Here is a 19825-nt window from a genome sequence, read left to right as displayed (position 1 = left end):
CTCCTCTTGAGGAGGTCTCTGTCCAGCTCACCCAGGGGGCTCAGGGGGTCCAGGACAAGGCTGGCCAGCCCCTCCTGGCAGTGGCTGTCCTCGTTCTTCATAGGGGCTGACAGCAGTGGCTTGGGGGACAGGGGTCTGTGGCACAGGTTGGGCTCCCCAGAGATGGGGGCTGGGGCAGGCCCTCTAGGTCAGTGCCAAGGTCCCCTGGGGGCCTTCTGGGCCCCACACTTCTCGGTGCAGGCATCGCCCTCCAGGTGCTGTCACTCAAATCTGGACACAAAGCTAGAGGCGTTCACAGCAGAGACAGCGACATGGAGCCGCCAGCATGGCACCCACCCCAGCCTCCACCAGGGCTCCCCCGCCCGCTCCGCACAACACCACACACGTCCCGTGGACACCCGGTTTCTCATCCGAGGGCTGGTCAAAGTCTCAAGTGGTTCCTGAGGGAGAACGAGAACCAGGTGAAACCTTCTCCCAAGTGAGCGCTGTCCCTGAGACGGGACCCTACTGGCCCTTGCTGGCTCTGAGCTCAGACAGGCGGAGTCCCCGTGAGCTGTGGAAACCCCACAGCTTTGAGCGTGCAGAAGGGAATGCACCTGCCGGCATGCAGTGGCGCTGGCAGAGGGGATGAGCTAACTGAGTGGCGCTGTGCCTGCGCCTGCACCTGCACCTGTCCCCAAGGTGCCCAGTGCCGGCCTGGCATGCTTTGAAGTCTCTGCTAGGTTTTTGCAAAAATGCGTTTTCATGAGCTTCTTGAAGACCTGGTATGTACGGATTTCAAAAACCGGTTTTTGCACCAAAATGACATCATCTTCAATGCTGTTTTCCGTGAACTTTTTGAAGTACCCTTCCTATGTGATCTGTTTGAATACCCATGTGTGTGAGTCCAGGGGGCGTGGGGGTTTAGTAAGTATGAGTGTGCCTGGGATTGTGTGTAGGTGGCTGTGTGGGCGTGTGGTTGCATGTACGTGCGTGGGCAGATGTGTGTGCGTGGGGGGGGGCGCTCTCTTACCCTGAAAGGCGCCAAAGGACTCGATGGAGAGCACGCGGCTGCCGACGGCGGAGAGGCTCCGCACACGTGGCAAGAGGACGTGGGCCGCGTCTTCTCCCGGCACAGCGCGATGACGCTCTGTGGACTGGAGCGCTCTCAGGAGGCTGCAGAGGGCTCTGCCCGCCGCCCGCCTCGCGCTGCCTGTCCACACTGCATCCCAACAGCTCCCAGCGAGGCGTGCGGCCTGGGCTCCGGAGCGCTCACCTCCAGGCGGGGTCTGTCTGCGGGCTCCTCCGCCTGCATCTGGCTCAGCAGCGTCTCCAGCTCCGTGCTCAGCCTGGGCTCCGGCTCCGGCTCCACCGCGTACTCCAGGGCCGCCTTCAGCGTGGCCGCCAGGGAGTAGATGTGCGCCTGAGGCACCGGGGCCATAAGTGAGGGGCCGGGCTGGGGGAGTGCCCCCTACCCTGCGGGGTTTCCCAAGACCGGGCGTTGGGAGAGTGGACAGCGGTGCCCGACCCAGCCGGGGGCCTGGGTCCAGGCTGCCCCAAAGCACCCACCGGCTCCCGCTGGTGTTCTGCCCACCCCAAAGGACAGACGGGCGTGACGGATGTGATGAGTGATGTGTGATGCTTGACGCGTGCTGGGCGCAGCCCCTTCGCCGCAGGAAGCTGAGCCCAGCAGGACTCCGACGTGGAAAGCCCCTCGGCGCAGGCACAGCGCGGCTGCGCGGGAGCACGGGGTTCCAGACGGCAGGGCGGGCGGAGGCGGGGGCGGCGCGCGGCACGGGACCTGTCCTTAATGGATGAAAACGGTGCAAAAGGAGAAATGGTGCCGGCGCCCCAGTGCTCTCAGAGCCCACCTCCCCGCGCCCTGCACGGGGCCCTGCGGGAGGGAGCCCCGTGAGCTGAGAGCGCGGGGTAGGCGCTTTCCTGCGTGTGTCTCCCGGGAGACGCGCGTTCACGAGGCTGCGTCGCTCACGGGCCCAGGGAAACCCGCGGAGTGAACGCAGAAATGCAGCGCGGGAGACAGGATGCGGCAGGGCTGTGCGGGGAGGCTCAGGCCTGCAGCGTGCACGCTCACACCGCGAGGGAGCAGAGACGCATGATGGCCTCCTGACCTCGGAGGAGACTAAGCTCCAGGCAGAGCAAGGAACGAGAACCGGAGGATTAACCGCGGCTAGCGCTGGACGCGGGGCGCCCCCGGCAGGACTGCAGGAGGAGGGCGCAGGGGAGCCGACTTCGTGAAAGACCGGAAAAGGAAAGGAAGCGAGGGTGCCGCGCCGCAGGCCTTGGCCTAACCCGCAGGGCCACAGCTCCGGCCCCTCCTGGAAGCTTTTACGGCTGGGCTTCAACTCCCCCCCGGGGGGGCTACAGCACGAACCGGGGTCACACCGCTGACTAAAGCCATGAGTCACAGTGGGAGGCTCCCGGCGGCAGGTGGCAGAGCTGGGGAACCTCTGGGTGTGGAGGAGGGGTACCCTGGACCCTCCCTTCCACCGCACAGAGGCCGCTCCGGCCGCTCCCTGGCTGGACTCAGACGTGGTTCAGTGTGCCAGGCAAGCACACCTCCCTGGGGAGAGCAAAACTGTGGGGCCCGGGGAGGGGCACAGGTAAGCATCTGTCAGGCCTGGGCACAGCGGTGGAGCGTTAACAACCGCTCCTGAGGCAGGAAACGGGCCGGGAAAGCCATCACCCGTGACGCCGGCATCCCACACAGGCGCCGGTTCAAGTCCCGGCTGCACCTCTTCCGATCCAGCTCCCTGCTGATGGCCTGGGAAAGCAGCAGAGGATGGTGTAAGCGCTTGGGCCCCTGCACCCGCATGGGAGACCCGGATGGAGTCCTGGCTCCTGGCTTCAGCTTGGCCCAGCTCTGGCCGTTTTGGCTATTTGGGGAGTGAACCAGAGGATGGGAGATCTCTCTCTCTCTTTCTTTTTTCTATTTCTGTAATTCTGTCTTTCAAATAAATATTTTAAAAGATCTGAAAGCACAATGATGGAGTGTTGAGAAGCTGGCCGGGAAGCTGTTTCTGTGACAAGTGGAGGTGCTGATGCCTCTCGCTGTGCAGGGACTTCCCGAGGCTGCGTGAGTCCCGCGAGCCTGACAACAGAGGTTTACAAATGCGTGAAGTCGCTCGCCTCACTGGTTGCTTTTGGGAAAAGTGTTTTTCTTTCATAATATCTGTCATGTATGTTAACATGCAATGGGTTCGTTCTTATTTTAAAATGAATTACTGGGTTAGCATTTTCTAAAATGTCAGTTTCTGGTTGCGAGTCTGGCACAGTAGCAGCTGAGTTACTGTTTGGGACGCCAGCTCCCTAGGGAGTGCCTGCTTTGAGTGCTGGCTGCTCCACTCCCATGCAGCTCCCTGCTCACGGGCACCCCGGCAGCTCAAGTGCTCAGGCCCCTGCCGCACACGTGGGAGACCCAAATGGAGCTCCAGGCTCCTGGCTTCAGCCTGGTGTCCCCGGATGGTGCAGGCACTTGGGGAGTGCACCAGTGGATGGAGGGTCTCTTTCTGTCTCTCTCCCCTGCCTGTCCAGTAGAATGAAAATGCCGAGCAATAAAACCCACATGGATGAAACCTCTGGGGCTACTCTAACTTTTAGAATCTGAGCTTGCATGGAGGACTGCACAGATCCTTTGTGTGGTCCTTGGAGCACAGCAGACTAATATACCCAGGCACTGATCTCCTTTGAGGAGAGGAGCTCAGCTTAGCAGAATAAACCTCCCTTCTGTTAAAAAAAAATTTACCGTGCCAAACCTGGATGTGTCACCTTAGACATGCCCTTCACCCTGGAGAACTGAACAGAGTTATCTGGCCACTCCCACCACATGCTTCTAGATAGCCACTGAAAGTAGACATTGCACCTATGTACAGATGAATAGTACAAAGATAAAAGCCACCACAGAAAAAAAAAAAAGAAAGAAAGAAAGAAACCAATGAGTATCTCCACAAATGCCAAATAACAAGCGCACCAATTCAAGAAACAAGAACAAGGAAGACAACATGACACCCCCAAAAGAATACAACACTTCAATACTATATTGTGAAGATGATGAGATTTAAGAAATGCCAAAAATAGGGGCCGGTGCTGTGGCACAGTGGGTTAATGCCCTGGCCAGAAGCGCAGGCATTTCATATGGATGCTGGTTCTAGTCCCAGCTGCTCCAGTTCCCACCCAGCTCTCTGCTCAGGCCTGGAAAAGCAGTGGAAGGTGGGCCCCTGCACCCCCGTGGAAGACCTGGAAGAATCTCCTTGCTCCTGTCTTTGGATAGGCACAGCTCCAGCCATTGCGGCCAATTGGGGAGTGAACCAGTGGATGGAAGACGTCTCTCTCTCTCTCTCTCTCTGACTTTCAAATAAATTAATAAAATCTTTTATAAAAAAGAAATAAATGCCAAAAATGAAAAGCAAAATGTTGATCATAGGATTAATTAGAAGTAATCATAAGCAAATGAATGAAATAATGAAATCTGTACGTGATATGAAAGAATATTTCTCCCAAAGAGAAATCAAAATGAAATCTTGGAAAGGAGGAATTCAATAAAACAAATTAAAAATGCAGTGCAATGCCTAAACAACAAAATCAGTGAAGCAGAAGAAAGAATATCCAACTTAGAAAACAAAGAAAAGGAGGGGCCAGTGCCGTGGCTCACTTGGTTAATCCTCCACCTGCGGTGCCAGCATCCCATATGGGAGCCGGTTCTAGTCCCAGCTGCTCCTCTTCCAGTCCAGTTCTCTGCTGTGGCCCGGGAAGGCAGTGGAGGATGGTCCACGTGCTTGGGCCCCTGCACCCTCATGGGAGACTAGGAGGAAGCACCTGACTCCTGGCTTCGGATCAGCATAGCTCTGGCCATTGTGGCTGCTTGGGGAGTGAACCAATGGACAGAACACCTTTCTCTCTCTCTGTCTCTCTCTCTCACTGTAACTCTACTTGTCAAATAAATAAATAAAATCTTTAAAAAACAAAGAAGCAGCAGCATATAGCCATTACCTGAGAATAAAAATGCCACATCCTCACTGGCAGAGAGTCACACTATAAAGAAAAGTTCAAACATGAAATCACCAAAATCCCATCAGAAAGTGATACACAGTATCTTAGTGAACCTGCTGCCAGATGCCTGGCTCCTGGCTTCGGATTGGCGCAGTTCCGGCCATGCTGGCCATTTGGGGGGTGAACCAATAGAAGGAAGACCTTTCTCTCTGTCTCTCTCTCTCGCTGTCTATTACTCTACCTGTCAATTTTTTTTAAAAAGCACAGGAAATTATACAGACAGACCAAACACAAGAAGAAATTAGAAAATTAAAAATGCTATTGCTAATCTACAGGATACTATCAAATGACCCAACTTATGGGTTCTAGGAGTTCCTGAAGGCTTGGAAAGAGAGAAAGGATTAGAAGACCTTTTGGTGCAATAATAACAAAACATTTCCATAATATAGACAAAAGAAAGGGACATCCAAGTACAGGATGCATATAGAACTCCTAATAGACATGACCAGAAAAGAACTTCTCCACAACATATTGTAATCAAACTCCCCACAGTAAAACATAAAGAAAAGATTCTAAAATGTGCGTGAGAGAAATGCCAGATTAATTTCAGAGGATCTCCAATTAGACTCACAGCAGACTCCTCATCAGAAACCCCACAGATTAGGAGAGACTGGTGAGATATTCAAGTCTTAAGAGAAAAGAACTGTCAACCCAAAATACTATACCCCACAATGCTAAAGGTAAAAAAAAAAGCTCTCATTATGAATGTCATGTTTCCATGACAAACAAAAATTGAAAAACTTTGTCACCACCCATTCAGTCCTGCTGGAGAAGCTACACTCAGAAACACAGTCATCACTATGAAAGAAGAAGGCAAAGGAAGAAAATCTCCCAGTAAAATTATAAAAGAAATCCAAAATAAAAAATAGGAATGTTTATGGAAAAATGGTTGGGCAAAGTCATTACTTACCAATAATCACCTTGAATGTAAATGGCCTCAGCTCTACAGTTAAAAGACCCAGACTGGCTGAATGGATTAAAAAGCAAAATCCATCTAGTTGCTGCCTACAAGAAACACATATCACCAACAAAGATGCAGGCAGACTGAAAGTGAAAGAATGGAAAAAGATATTCCATGCTAATAGAAACCAAAAAAGAACCAGTATAGCCATTCTAATATTAGACAAAATAAACATTAACACAAAAACTGTTGAAAGAGACAAAGAAGGGCACTATGTAAGGATTAAGGGATCAATTCAACAGGAAGATGTAACTATTATCAATGTATATGCATCTAATTACAGGGCACCTGGCTATGTAAAATAGATGTTAAGGAATCTAAAGGGAGACATAGACTCAAATACAATAGTAATGGCAGATTTCAAAATCCCACTTTCAGCAATGGACAGATCAAATAGACAGAAAATCAGCATGGAAACAGCAGAATTAATTGACACTATAGACCAATTTTCAGTGTACCTCCTCTCCCATGGCTGATTGAAAACTACCGCGATGCCCACTAAACAGATCTGGGAGGGATGACTCGGCCTTCAGTTCTCAGGAACTGGCACATGCAGCCCAGCATTGACTGAGCTCTTCCCAGCCACTGTTCCTGCATTCTCCCCTACTGACAGGCAATCTTGACTTCCTGTGCTCCTGTGCAAGTGACAGCGACACCTGGTGGCAAAGCCAGGCAAATCCCAGACCAGGGAGAAAAGGGCTTAGTGTGCAGGAAGGGAGCAGGAATCCCACCTCCACACCTCCCCTCCTCCTTAACCAGCCCTGGGGCCCATCATCTCCAGGAAAGATGCAACGTCCGGGCAGTGTCCACAAGGGTCCTTCACACAGTCTCCCGATGCTGGGGCTGGAGCAGCTCCTGGGGTTGGAGTAACAAGGGACCCCTGTCAGCCTGCAGACCCAGCCTCTGGCTGAGAGTGGCCAGCTCTCAGCGTAACCAGAAGCATTCCTTCACCAAGAGTCCTTCCTCCTGGGACGTGGTCCTTGGCGCCAGGTCTCAGGGTCTTTCTTCTGTCAGCGTACTGCCCTGGCCTTCCCAGTCTCAGTACCCTATATCCCAGCCTAGGTTGGGGAGGTGGGGGAGTGAGGGTGGCCCCTGTAACAGCAAAACATTTACACTAAGCCCTTGACACCCAAAGCCCCATGTGGCAGAACAGACTGCCCGTCACCAACGATGCCCTCCCCTTCACAGGGTATTTTTAAAGAGGGTGTCTGCTTAGCCCCAGGTATCACGTTCCAGGTCCCTAGAGGTACAACAGGATTTTTGAAAGATTTTATTCACCAAACACAAATCCCCTGGCTGCCACTTCTACAGACCAGCACTTGCTGCATCCCTCAGGCAGCCATGTCTGCACCCCACGAGCTGCTCCCCCAAACCTGCTGCAGCCACCCACACCTGCAGCACTGACAGTCACTCTGCAGGCCAGCTCTGGCCACGCCCTTGGGTTATAAGTGGTCTCTTCCCTGGACAGTACTGGCACATGCTCTGAGACTGCACGTCCCTGTAAAGCCACACTCTCCCAGAAAAGACATGAATCACGGCCACGTGGGGAGCCTCCTCCTGAGCTCTTGGTTCCCTCACTGCCCAGCCTCCCTCAGCAGAGTCGGAAGCTGATTTCTGAATCTGCTACTAATGATTATCTCGTGGTCTTTTTCATCCTTTTCACAGTTAACAACTGGTAATACTGCCTCTGCCTGCAGTACCAGCATCCCATATGGGTGCTGGTTCCAGTTCTGGCTGCTCCACTTCCAAGCCAGTTCCTGCTGGTGGCCTGGGAAAGCAGTGGAAGATGGCCCAAGTTCTTGGGCCCCTGAACCTGCATGGGAGACCCAAAACAAGCTCATGGCTCCTGGCCTCAGATGAGTCCAGCTCCGGCCATTGTGATCATTTGGAGAGTGAACCAGCAGATGGAAGACCTCTTTCTATCTGTCTCTCTCTCTCTCTCTCTCTAACTCTGCCTCTCTAATAAATAAATAAAAAAAAATTTTTTAAAAAGAACAAAGAAGAAGAAGAAAAGAAGAATTCAGCTCAGGAATCCAAGGTCATGAGCTTCTGGGTACCATGGGGACAACAAGCCTGTCCACCCTTGGGTCACAGATTCAGGCAATTTGGCCTGGCAGCAAATAAATGTCTCAGCTGGGGGAATCTGTGACTGGATCCTATCCCAGTAGATGCTTTCTCTGCAGGAAGAACACTGTCCAGGGGGAATAATTGAATCCATATTTTGTAGGTGATCACTCTCTGCTCACTGAAAGGAAAGAAAATAAATCTGTAATGGCAGGAATCCCAACAAAGGAGAGATCTGACTGCCTTTTGTCCTTTGAGGGTCTCGATGTAAAATAACAAAACCCCAATCCAGCCTCTGCTCTTCCCACTGCTGTCCTGCAAACTGGGCAAGGACGATATTGTGACACCCAGCAAAATCTGCTGAGATGGGGAACAAGAAGAAAACAATGATGGTAACTAGATACTGACCTAGAAGGAATACTACCGAAGGAGGCACACACCTTCAATGCTCACCTTGAACCCCACCCTGACCTAGCACTGGGGAAGTGCTAGCCAGCAGCACCTGTGGCCACAGACAGGCGGGTGACTGTTCCCTCAGCTAACCCACTCCAAGTCTGGTTCCTTGTAAAGGACAGTCATACTCATTGGGTCAAAACTCACTTCGCCAAAGTGAGATATGGTCTGACTACTACACAGCACCAGGCTGAGATGTTCCACACTGTTGGGGAGGGTGGGGCACAGGGAGCAGTGGTGCCAGAGACCACCAAAGACAATCCCTGGCCAAGATGCTCTATGCAGAAACTGCCCACCAGGTGGCGTGCGTGCAGAAAGAGAGCTTAGAAACAGCTTGGGTTTCTCAGGTCCCCAGTTCTCTGTTGAGGTTGAGACCATGAACCTGATCCTAAACCTGGTCGCTAGAGACATTTTTGGCCACTTGGGTGGGAGTGTTGTTTACTGCAGAAGGACTAAGAAAATTAAAATTCAAGGTAACCAGGGTTTTGTTCTATGAACTAATGCATGACTAGTAAAGAAAACGTTCTAATTTTAAAACAAGATGGGGTATGTGTGTGAATATCTGGTATAGTGGTTAAGATGCCACTAGGGATGCCCATATACCATATCAGAGAATGTTGGTGTGAGTCCTGGATCCATTACCCACTCTAGAGGTGCAGAGGTGATGGCTCAAGTGTTGGGTCCCTGTCACCCACGTGGGAGACCCAGATTAAGTTCCTGGCTCCTGGCTCCTAGTTTCAGCCTGGCCAACCCTGGCTGTCCTGGGTATATGGGGAATGGACCAGCAGATGGCAGATCTCTGTGGGTCTTTTTCTCTATCTCTGTCTCCCTGCCTTTCAAATAAACATAATAAAACACAAGGTGGGAGGTTTGATTCCCTGAAGTTTCTCTCCTTACCTCTCCCTGAAGTGGAGGACAGTGTAAACTGCAGCTGGGCATCCACTTCAGAGTTTTACAACCCATGGGGGGAGGTGGCCGGTGCTTCAGCATGGTGGGTAAAGCTGCCACCTGTGGTGCCGGCATCCCATATGGGCACCAGGTCGAGTCCCAGCTGCTCCACTTTCCATCCAGCTCTCTGCTATGGCCTGGGAAAGCAGTGGAAGATGGCCCACGTGCTTGGGCCTCTGCATCCATGTGGAAGACCTGCAAGAAGCTCCTGGCTTCAGATCAGCCCAGCTCCAACCACTGTGGCCAGTAGATGGAAGACAGACTCTCTCTCTCTCTCTCTCTCTCTCTCTCTCTCTCTTTCTCTCTTCTCTCCCTCCCTCCCTCCCTCCCTCCTTCCCTCCACCTCTCTGTAACTCTGCCTTTCAAATAAATAAGTAAATTTTTAAAAAACATATGGGGGGAGGGGGTGGCCAGTGCTATAAAGCTGCCACCTGCAGAGCCAGCATCCCATATGGGCACTGGTTCAAGTCCCAGCTGCTCCACTTCTGATCCAGCTCCCTGCTAATGCACCTGGGGAAGCAGCAATAGCTGCCAATGTTCTTGGGACCCTGCACCCAGGTGGGAGACCTGGAAGAAGCTCCAGGCTCCTGGCTTCAGCCTAATCCAGCTCCAGAGGTTGAGGCCTTTTGGGGAGTGAAGCAGCAAACAGAAGACCTCTCTCTCTCTCTCTTTCTCTCTCTCTTTCTCTCTCCCCCCTCACTTTCTGTTATTCTGCCTTTCAAATAAAGATACCACTAGGGATGCCCACATCCAATAAATAAATATAATAAATAAAATAAATAAATATAGAAACAAAACCTGCCAGAGACATGTTCCATCTCCAGGACAGCAATAGTGTGTGTGTGTGTGTGTGTGTGTGTGTGTGTTAAAGTATTTCAGACATGCTTAAAAGTTCCTCAAAAATAGAATTAAAATATTAGTTTGTTTTGGTGCAAAAAACGTTTTAATCCCATGCCTGGTTTTTTCATACTATAGATTTTACATAAACTTTTTGAAGGCCCCTCAAATGCATGGGTTTCAAAACAATTTTTGCACCAAAATCAATATTTTTAGATTTCATTTTTGTGCCCTTTTTGAAGTATTTGTGTGTGTGTATAGAAATAGTCTTAAGGGCATACAGCAAGTAAACATTTGTATAAGACAATTTAAAATTTGACAAGAACAGGATATGTCTCTTGCATTTCAGCCATGGCCTGTCCCATCCTCCCCGCTGCCAGCCCGAGGTGGCAGAAACCCCACCCAGGTGTGTGCAGCCAAGAACAGAGCACTGTGTCCATGAGGCTCCACGCCAGGGGCTGTGGCATCCTCCTAGGAGGAGTGACTCAGCATTTCTTTCCCAGCCCAGCTACCTGCCGCCAAGGCTGAATTCCCGGTGACTGTGGCAATAGTTGGGGGCACTCTTCTGCCACCCTGCCCCCACTGTGAACAGAGGCTCCGCCTTGGGTGAACACAGGGACATTCAACCCCCAGCCCCGGCTTCTCCAGAAAGCAGAGGTTCTACACTGGGAGAAGCAACCACCCAACCATATCCAACTCCTGATGCAGGGCTGTCACTCAGACAAGCTGCCACTGTCCCCACTCCCAGCCCTAGAACCGAAGCTCAGAGGTTTTTCCTAGGGGGAAAGGCAGTACATAAAATAGAGGGCACTAGGGTTGGCTGTCGTGGCACAATGGACTGAGCTACCATTGGGATGCCTGTGGCCCTATCAGAGAGCACAGACCTGAGTCCCACCTCTGCTTCCAATTCAGTTCCCTCCTGATGCACCCCAGAAGGCAGCAGAAAGTGCCCCACGTACTTGGGCTCCTGCCACCCATGGTGGAGACCAAGATGGAGTTCCTGGGTCCTAGCTCTGGCCTGACCCCACCCTAGCTGTTGTGGGAATTTGGGGAGTGCATCAGCAAATGGAAGGGGTGTGTGTGTGTGTGTGAGAGAGAGAGACTCTTTCAAATAAATAAATAAAACCCTTAAAAATAGTATGACATGCAGAGCTCCAAAGCCTATCCCAAATGAATTGACTTCATTTGTAACAGAGTGTGAGGCAGTTGGCAACCTAAGGGAACTCAGAAAACAAAGAGGCTTGTGAAAAAAAGCAATTAAGAAGGGACTGGTAGCTTCGGAGATACAGGCTGAATCACAGACCAGCTCATTTACTGGGCAGAAGCAAGAAAAGACACAGCTAAGGAGACCCCTTCCGGGTTAGAGCAAACCTCAATCCGTACTCCTGTGAATGAGCCTGAATTTAATTGGATGAATGTCTTAATAAAGATGGCAGGGGCCGGCGCCACCATAGCTCAATAGGCTAATCCTCTGCCTGCGGCGCCGGCACACGGGGTTCTAGTCCCAGTCGGGTGCCGGATTCTGTCCCGGTTGCCCCTCTTCCAGGCCAGCTCTCTGCTGTGGCCATGGAGTGCAGTGGAGGATGGCCCAGGTGCTTGGGCCCTGCACCCCATGGGAGACCAGGAAAAGCACCTGGCTCCTGGCTCCTGCCATCGGATCAGCGCGGTGTGCCGGCTGCAGCGCGCCAGCCGCGGCAGCCATTGGAGGGTGAACCAACGGCATAGGAAGAGCTTTCTCTCTGTCTCTCTCTCTCACTGTCCACTCTGCCTGTCAAATAAATAAATAAATAAATAGAAATAAAAATAAAGATGGCAGGGAAGAGACTGATTCTCTCCTGCTTGAAATAATTAAAAGCTGGAGAAAATGTACACACACACACACACACACACACACAAAGAGGCTCTTAAGTCCCTAGCTGCTAGGCAACAAAGAGTGGTCCCTGAAAGATGGGAAACCAACAAGGTAAGCCCTACAGTGGCGCCAGGTTACTGCACAGAGAATTTCCAGGCCGAGGCCAGGCAGGGAGAGTGTGGTCAGAGCTCGGGAGTCTAGGTTGAAGAAACACAGCTGCCCACAATCCGGGGCAACTGGAGAATGCCCAGAGCAGAATGCCTGAGAGAGAGCTGAACACAAAGAGCACTGTGCAGGCACACAGATCCGAGTATACGGCTGAGCAGAGGTCAGGGTATGCGTGTGGGGAAACCACTGAGGCCAAGGGAATCTACCCAAAAGGATTAGAAAGAGAATCGTCCCCAGGGAAAAATCCAGGGCTGCAAATAACGTCTGCTCTCACCAAGACACATGGAGAACTTGGTAATTCATGGAGGATTGGGTACAGAACTCGACATAGTTTGCCAGTTTGCTGAAGTCTCAAGCAAGCAAATAAAAAATCCTTTTTAAAGATTATATTTAATTTATTTGAAAGGCAGAGTTACAGAGACAGAGAGAGAGAGAAAGAAGAGAGATCGTCCATCCACTGGTTCACTCCCCAAATGGCTGCAAGGGCCAGAGCTGGGCCAGACTTGAGCCAGGAGCCAGGAGCTTCTTCCAGGTCTCCCATGTGGGTACTGGGACCCAAACACCTGGGCCATTCTCTGCTGCCTTCCCAGGAGCTTTATAGGGAGCTGGATTGGACGTGTGGCAGCCAGAACTCAAACCGGCACCCATATGAGATGCCAGTGCTGAGGCGGCAGCTTAAACACTATGCAACAAAGCCAGCCCAAAAATTTAAGAATCTTAGAAGACTGGAATAAATTAAACTGTTCAAATAATTAAATCATGAACTAGAACAAAATTCAAGCACATCTTTAGCAATACAAATATGTTTATTACCTGATAATATTAACTATGTCCTGTATTCATCCACTCATCACCAAGCATATAAAGAAGTGGGAGTGGGGAAAATAAGACCTATACCTAGGAGACTATCACCCAAACTGACCCCAAATTGACACAGTAATAAACGACTAGACAACAATATTCAAGCAGTTATTATAATGCCAATCTAAACATTGAAGAGCTAGAGGAAAAATGAAACGTGCTTGGTAAATATATGGGAGGTTTTTCTTTTAAAAAAGTTAATTAAACTTTTTTTAAAGATTTATTTATTTGAAAGTCAGAGTTATACAGGGGGGGGGGAGGGAAAGAGAGAGAGAGGTCTTCCATCTGCTGGTTCACTCCCCAGATGGCTGCAAAGGCAAGGGCTGGGGTGATTCGAAGCCAGGTGCCAGGAGTTTCTTCTGGGTCTCCCATGGGGGTGCAGGGGCCCAAACACTTGGGCCATCTTCTACTGCTTTCCCAGGCCCTGGACAGGAAGCTCAGCAGCTAGGTCTCGAACCAGCGCCCATATGGGATGCCAGAACTTCAGGTCAGGGTGTTAACCCACTGTGCCACAGTGCTGGCCCAAGTAATTAAACTTTGATAACTATCATCTAGGTGAAAATACACTAGATAGATCAGAAAATGAAGAATTAAAGAGTAGTGAACTTGAAGAAATCATTCAAAATTAACAGAGTTAAAGGACTAGGAAAAATGAACAGAGCATCAGTGACCTATGGCATACCTTCTAGTGGCCAAACATGCACACTGTTAAAATCTCTGAGAGAGAGGAAGAGGGGATTTGACAAAGATAATAGCCAACAATTTTCTTAATTTGACTCAAACTATCTACCCACAATTTCAGGCAGCTCAAATCACCATAATTACAAAAACATGAAGAAAATCATACCAAGGCATCATAATCAACACTTTTTTAAGTGACCAGAAGAAAAAGGTTCACATTATGTACAAAGGAATGAAAATAAGCATGACAGAAGATTTCTCAGAAAAGCAGTGGAGGCTAGAAGAAAGTGGAGCAACATCTTTAAGGTACAGAAAGAAAAAAGTTCATGTTAGAATTCTTTTTTTTTTTTTTGGACAGGCAGAGTTAGACAGTGAGAGAGAGAGAGAGACAGAGAGAAAGGTCTTCCTTCCGTTGGTTCATCCCCCAAATGGCCGCCACGGCCGATGCTCTGTGCTGACCCGAAGCCAGGAGCCAGGCGCTTCCTCCTGGTCTACCATGCGGATGCAGGGCCTGAGCTCTTGGGCCATCCTCCACTACCTTCCCAGGCCACAGCAGAGAGCTGGACTGGAAGAGGAGCAACCAGGACAGAACAGGTGCTCCAACTGGGACTAGAACACAGAGTGCCGGCACTGCAGGTGGAGGATTAGCCTAGTGAGCCATGGAGCCATCCCATGTTAGAATTCTTTACCTACGAAAGGTGCAACTCAGAAAGAGAACTACAGATCAACTTCCCTGAAGAACACAGACACAAAAATCTTCAATAAAATTCTAGCCAACTGAATCCAACAACACATCAGAAAGATCATTCACCCGGAAACAAGTGGGATTTATCCCTGGTATGCAGGGATGGTTCAATATTCACAAATCAATGTGATATAGCACACTAATAAACTGAAGAACAAAAACCACATGATTATCTCAATAGATGCAGAGAAAGCATTTGATAAAATACAACACTCTTAAGCAACTGGGAATAGAAGGAACACTCCTCAACACAATCAAGACCATTTATGACAAACCCATGGCCAGCGTCCTATTGGATCCAATAGGACAATTCCACTGAAATCTGGTACCAGACGAGGATGCCCACTCTCATGACTGCTATTCAATATAGTCCTGGAAGTTTAGCCACAGCCATTAGACAAGAACAAAAAATCAAAGGGATACAAATTGGGAAGGAGGAAGTCCAATTATGCCTATTTGAAAATGACATGGTTTTTTTTTTGACAGGCAGAGTTAGAGAGAGAGAGAGAGAGAGAGAGCGAGAGAGAGAGAGGTCTTCCTTCTGTTGGTTCACACCACAGATGACATGATTTTATAAAGAGGGGATCCAAAAGACTCCACTAAGAGACTATTAGAACTCACTTCACTTGACTTTTGGTACCTTGTCTGTTATTTGAATTGCTATTATGTTTTTCCCAAACTGTCATTTGTCTGGATCAGTGTTTCTCAAGCGTCAGGGCTATCAGGCATTTGGGGCTAGATATTTAATTCCTTGTGGTGGAGGGTCTGTCAGTGCATTGTAAGATATTTAGAAGCTGGTCCCTTCCCACTTGTGACTGTCAAAGCTGTCTCCAGATGTTGCAGATGCTCCCTAAGGGGGTGGGGAAATCACCCCTGGTTGAGAACCACTGATCTTAATAGTGTCTTTTTGTTATTAGAAATTTTATTCATTTTGCAGAAGTCAATTGATTTTCTCCCACTCCAACATTGCACAAATATTATTCTAAAAATTTTAATAACATTTTTATAGATTTTTAAGTGGTTCAATCTCAGACCCTCTTGAATTTACCTTTATTATATGATAGATGAGAGGTGTTTTAATTTACTTTCTTCTCATTATTAAACAAACCGCCCTCTTCCCACAGACCAGAAGTGCCCACGTTTGCACAGTTGGGCCTCCTTTCTGAAAACATTCATAAGCTTCTGACTGCTGAGCCCCACAGGGGCTGGGGAGTCTTACTCTGCCGCTGGTGCCTTGGCTTTGAAAGATATTAACCCAGGGCATGGGGGCCTTACACTTTTTTTTGTTTGTTTTCTCTTTAATAGTTTCAGCCCAGAAATCTTAGAGGAAGTTGGATGCATTTTCCGCCGCATCAGCCTGGCTGCTGTGGGTGTTGTATTTTCCAGAAAGAGAGCATGGAGGCTCCAACATCAGAATCAGCCCTTTAAGGCACTTTAGGTTGGCTGGAAAGCCCAGGGGGAACATATCAGGCATGGAAAGCCAAGACACTTGGGCAAAAGATGTCCTGCATAAAGGACCCCTGTGGGTGAGACCCCAGTGGAAAGAAGGGGCCACCAAAGAAGGATGTACTTTTCTCTGAAGGGAGGAGAGAACTTTGCTGATGGCCTTGTCCAGCTAGTGGATCCAAAAGGCTTCCATAGGGGAGGCAGATCATCTCAAGAGCCTTGGTGATTACTGATATTATGCATAAGAGTCTTATTTGTTAAATAAACAACAAGAGTCACTGTGCACTAACTTCCCACAAAGGACTTCTGTCTCCCAAAGAGCGGTACCATGAAGCTTAATAGTAAAACTTGTTCTCAAGAATCACTTCCTTTTTGTATATTAAAAGGAGGATATCATCATGTCTCATAAGTAATAGTTATGTCTGAGGGTTCCAAAAGATCTGTCAGCCCTTGTATAGACTGTTGAGGAACACTTCTCTCAGTTTTCTTTATGCCATTCGTTTATTTTTTCTTTCTCAGATAAAACATGGGAGGGAGCAGGAAGCAGGGGAGAATGAGTGGAAGGCAGGTACAGTGGGAAGAATTACTATGTACATAGTGTTGTATTTATGAGATACATACAAATGATAAATAAATAAATAAATAAATAAATAGCATGGAGGAAGAAGTCAGGGACATGTGCTTAAGTCACCTTCTTCCCAGAATCTCTCTTTCCTGTTTGGTGCTTTTTAAAGTTTTTTCTTTTAAAATTTATTTTATTTATTTGAAATGCTGATTTACACAGAGAGAGGGAGAGACAGAGATGTCTTCCATCACTGGTTCACTCCCCAAATGGCTGCAATGGCCAGGGTTGAGCCAGGCCAAAGCCAGGAGCCAAGAGCTAGTCTAAGTTCTCCCACATGGATGCAGGGGCCCAAGGACTGGGCTGTCTTCTGCTGCTTTCCCAGGCCATTAGCAGGGAGCTGTCTTGTAAATGGAGCAGCTGGGACTTGAACTGGTGACTATACGGAATGCTGGTACTGCAGATGGTGGCTTAACCCCCTACACCACAATGCCAGCCCCTGTTTGGTGCTTTTCTAATGGAAACAGAAAGCAATTTCCTTCATCTTAAAGTATTTTGTAAATTCCTTTTTAAAGTTCTAATGTGCCTCTACCAACACATTGTTGATACCTTTCTTCAGAAGATCTTTAGAGTCATAGAGTGTTTGGCCTAAGCCTGGCCCAGTCCCAGCTGTTGTGGGCATTTGGGCCAAAAGATGGGAGCTCTGTCCTTGTCTGTCCTTCTCTTTCTCTTTGCCTTTCAAATAAAATGAATAAATAAATTTTAAAAATCAGCTATGGGGGCCGCCATTGTGGCACAGCAGGTTCAGCTGCCGCCTGTGACGCTGGCATCCCCTGTGAGCATCCGTCTGAGTCCAGGCTGCTCCACATTCCATCCTGCTCCCTGCTACTGCACCCGGGAAGGCAACAGAGGACGGCCCAAGTACTTGGGCCCCTGGCACCCACGTGGGAGGCCTAGATGGAGTTCCAGGCTCCTGGCTTTGGCCTGGCTTCAGGCTGTTGGGGCGGCCATTTAGGCATTGAACTAGCAGATCAAAGATCTCTCTCTGTCTCTAACTTTGCCTTTCAAAAAAAAATGAGCTATGCACATAATAAGTCCTGGATAACTGTTTCTGAGTGGCTAAAGTAAGATTAACTTAATATGTGTGGAAGTTACTTGTTTAGTTTAAGGATTTATGACATAAAGAGATTGCCTGCTTCAGTGTAGACAGGGATGGGCACAGTGGCATAGTTGGTAAAACTGCCACCTACAGTGCCAGCATCCCATACAGCGGCCAGTTCCAGTCCTGGGTGCTCCACCTCCAATCCAGCTCCCTGCTAATGACCTGAGAAAGCAGCAGATGTCCCAAGGACCTGGGCCCCTGCACCCACATGGGAGACCTAGAAGAGGCTCCTGGCTCCTGGCTTCAGCCTAGCCCAGCCTCAGAAGTTGTAGCCATCTGGGAAATGAACGAGCAGATGGAAGATCTCTCTCTCTCTCTCTCTCTCTCTCTCTCTCTCTCTCTCCCCCCCTCTCTAACTCAGCCTTTCAAATAAATACAATAAGTCAAAGAGAGAGAGAAAGAAAGAAAGAGAGAGAGATAAAGAGAGAGATGATAATGCAGACACCTCTGGTGGTGGCAGAGTTTGCTTTTTCTACGGAAAAACAGTTTTATCAACCAGCTGTCCTCCTTAGGAAATCCAGGAGAGTCCCAGCATTGTCTTCTGGCCCTAGCAGGTCTGGGAGTCAGAGCTGGGGCCCCTGAATAGAGAACAATTGAACACATTGGAAGGACCATGGCATGGCCATGTAACTTCCCCCCTGGAAGAAGCGAGGTGCGTATTTGGATTTGCCATTCCTGATCTACACACTCAGTAAACTGTTTCCCTCCCAGGCTTTGCCAGAAACCATGGCACTGGCTAATTATTTGGAGAAAGACTTAAAGCAGTTTTGTTCTTAAGGGATGTCGAGGAAGAGACATGGCCATGCAGTCTTGTAGCTGGAAGAGATTGTATCTCCAGCTCTGCAGCCAGGGCCTTGCTCAACTCAGGGGCATGGGTTCTGTGCTTCAAATGAAAGAAGGGAAGTGTGGATTTGCTAAATGAAGGCCATCTCCTTAAGAGACCTGTGTCTTTGGAGCAGTTTAGTCTCTTGTATTCCACTGGGATTTATTATTATTATTATTGTAATTATTATATTTTAGGCTGTGCTGTCCCGCAGACGTGCGACAATAGGAGACTTCTTCCTGGCTAGCCGAAATCTCACATGGTTCCCAGTGAGCAAGCCTCACATGTGGCATTCCACTCTGGGGGCCACATCTTAGCTGTTTATTACTTTAATTTACATGTTTTTACTTAGAATAATTTTAAGTTGTTAAATCTGAAATGCCATTTAATCAGTAGTTCCCATAACTCTTTTTGTTAAAGATTTTATTTATTTATTTGAGAGGTAGAGATACAGAGAGAGAGGGAGAGACAGAGACAGAGAGAGAGAGAGAGAGAGAGATCTTGCATCTGCTGGTTCACTCCTCAAATGGCCACAATGGCCAGAACTGGGCTCATCCAAAGCCAGGAGCCAGGAGTTTCTTCCAGGTCTCCCACAAGTATGCAGGGGCCCAAGGACTTGGGCCATCTTCCACTGATTTCTCAGGCCATAAGCAGAGTGCTGGATTGGAAGAGGAGCAGTCAGAACAAGAACCAGTGCCCATATGGGATGCTGGCACCACACATGAAGACTTAGCCTACTATGCCACAGTGCCAGCCCTTCCCTTAACTCAAGTTTCTTAATTAATTAAATATTTCCATTCGTCAACTCAGTTTAGTTCAATAATCATTTATTAGGTACCCAGTAAGTATAAGGTGCTGTTCTAAGTTTCAAGACACAGACAAAAAATAGGTAACTCCACCCTCTGGAATGGGAGTTAGGTGCATATTGGTCTAATCAGAATACATTAATCAGTACCGCACAGTGAGTCTGAAAGGAGGTGCGCAGGTAAACTCAGGCTTGCTGGGTAGAGGGAACACTTACTGAGAGATAGGAAAGGTCCTGGAGAGGTGGGGTTGTTTGAGCAGGATTTGGAGGTGGAGTAGCTGTTTTCCAGGTAGATGAAGTGTGAGAGCATTCCAGCAACGGGAGCAAAAGAGGCCAAACATGGAGGTGTGGAATAGCACAGTGCTGACGGTGGGGGCAGGGTAGAAGGCTAGAAATATGTTTTGTTTCTAT

This window comes from Oryctolagus cuniculus, chromosome 21, assembly GCF_051225735.1.
Source record: "Oryctolagus cuniculus isolate XC-2025 breed Fujian yellow rabbit chromosome 21, ASM5122573v1, whole genome shotgun sequence".
Taxonomy (NCBI): domain Eukaryota; kingdom Metazoa; phylum Chordata; class Mammalia; order Lagomorpha; family Leporidae; genus Oryctolagus; species Oryctolagus cuniculus.
The sequence above is the reverse complement of the archived record's forward strand: the minus strand, read 5'-3'. Positions refer to the sequence as shown.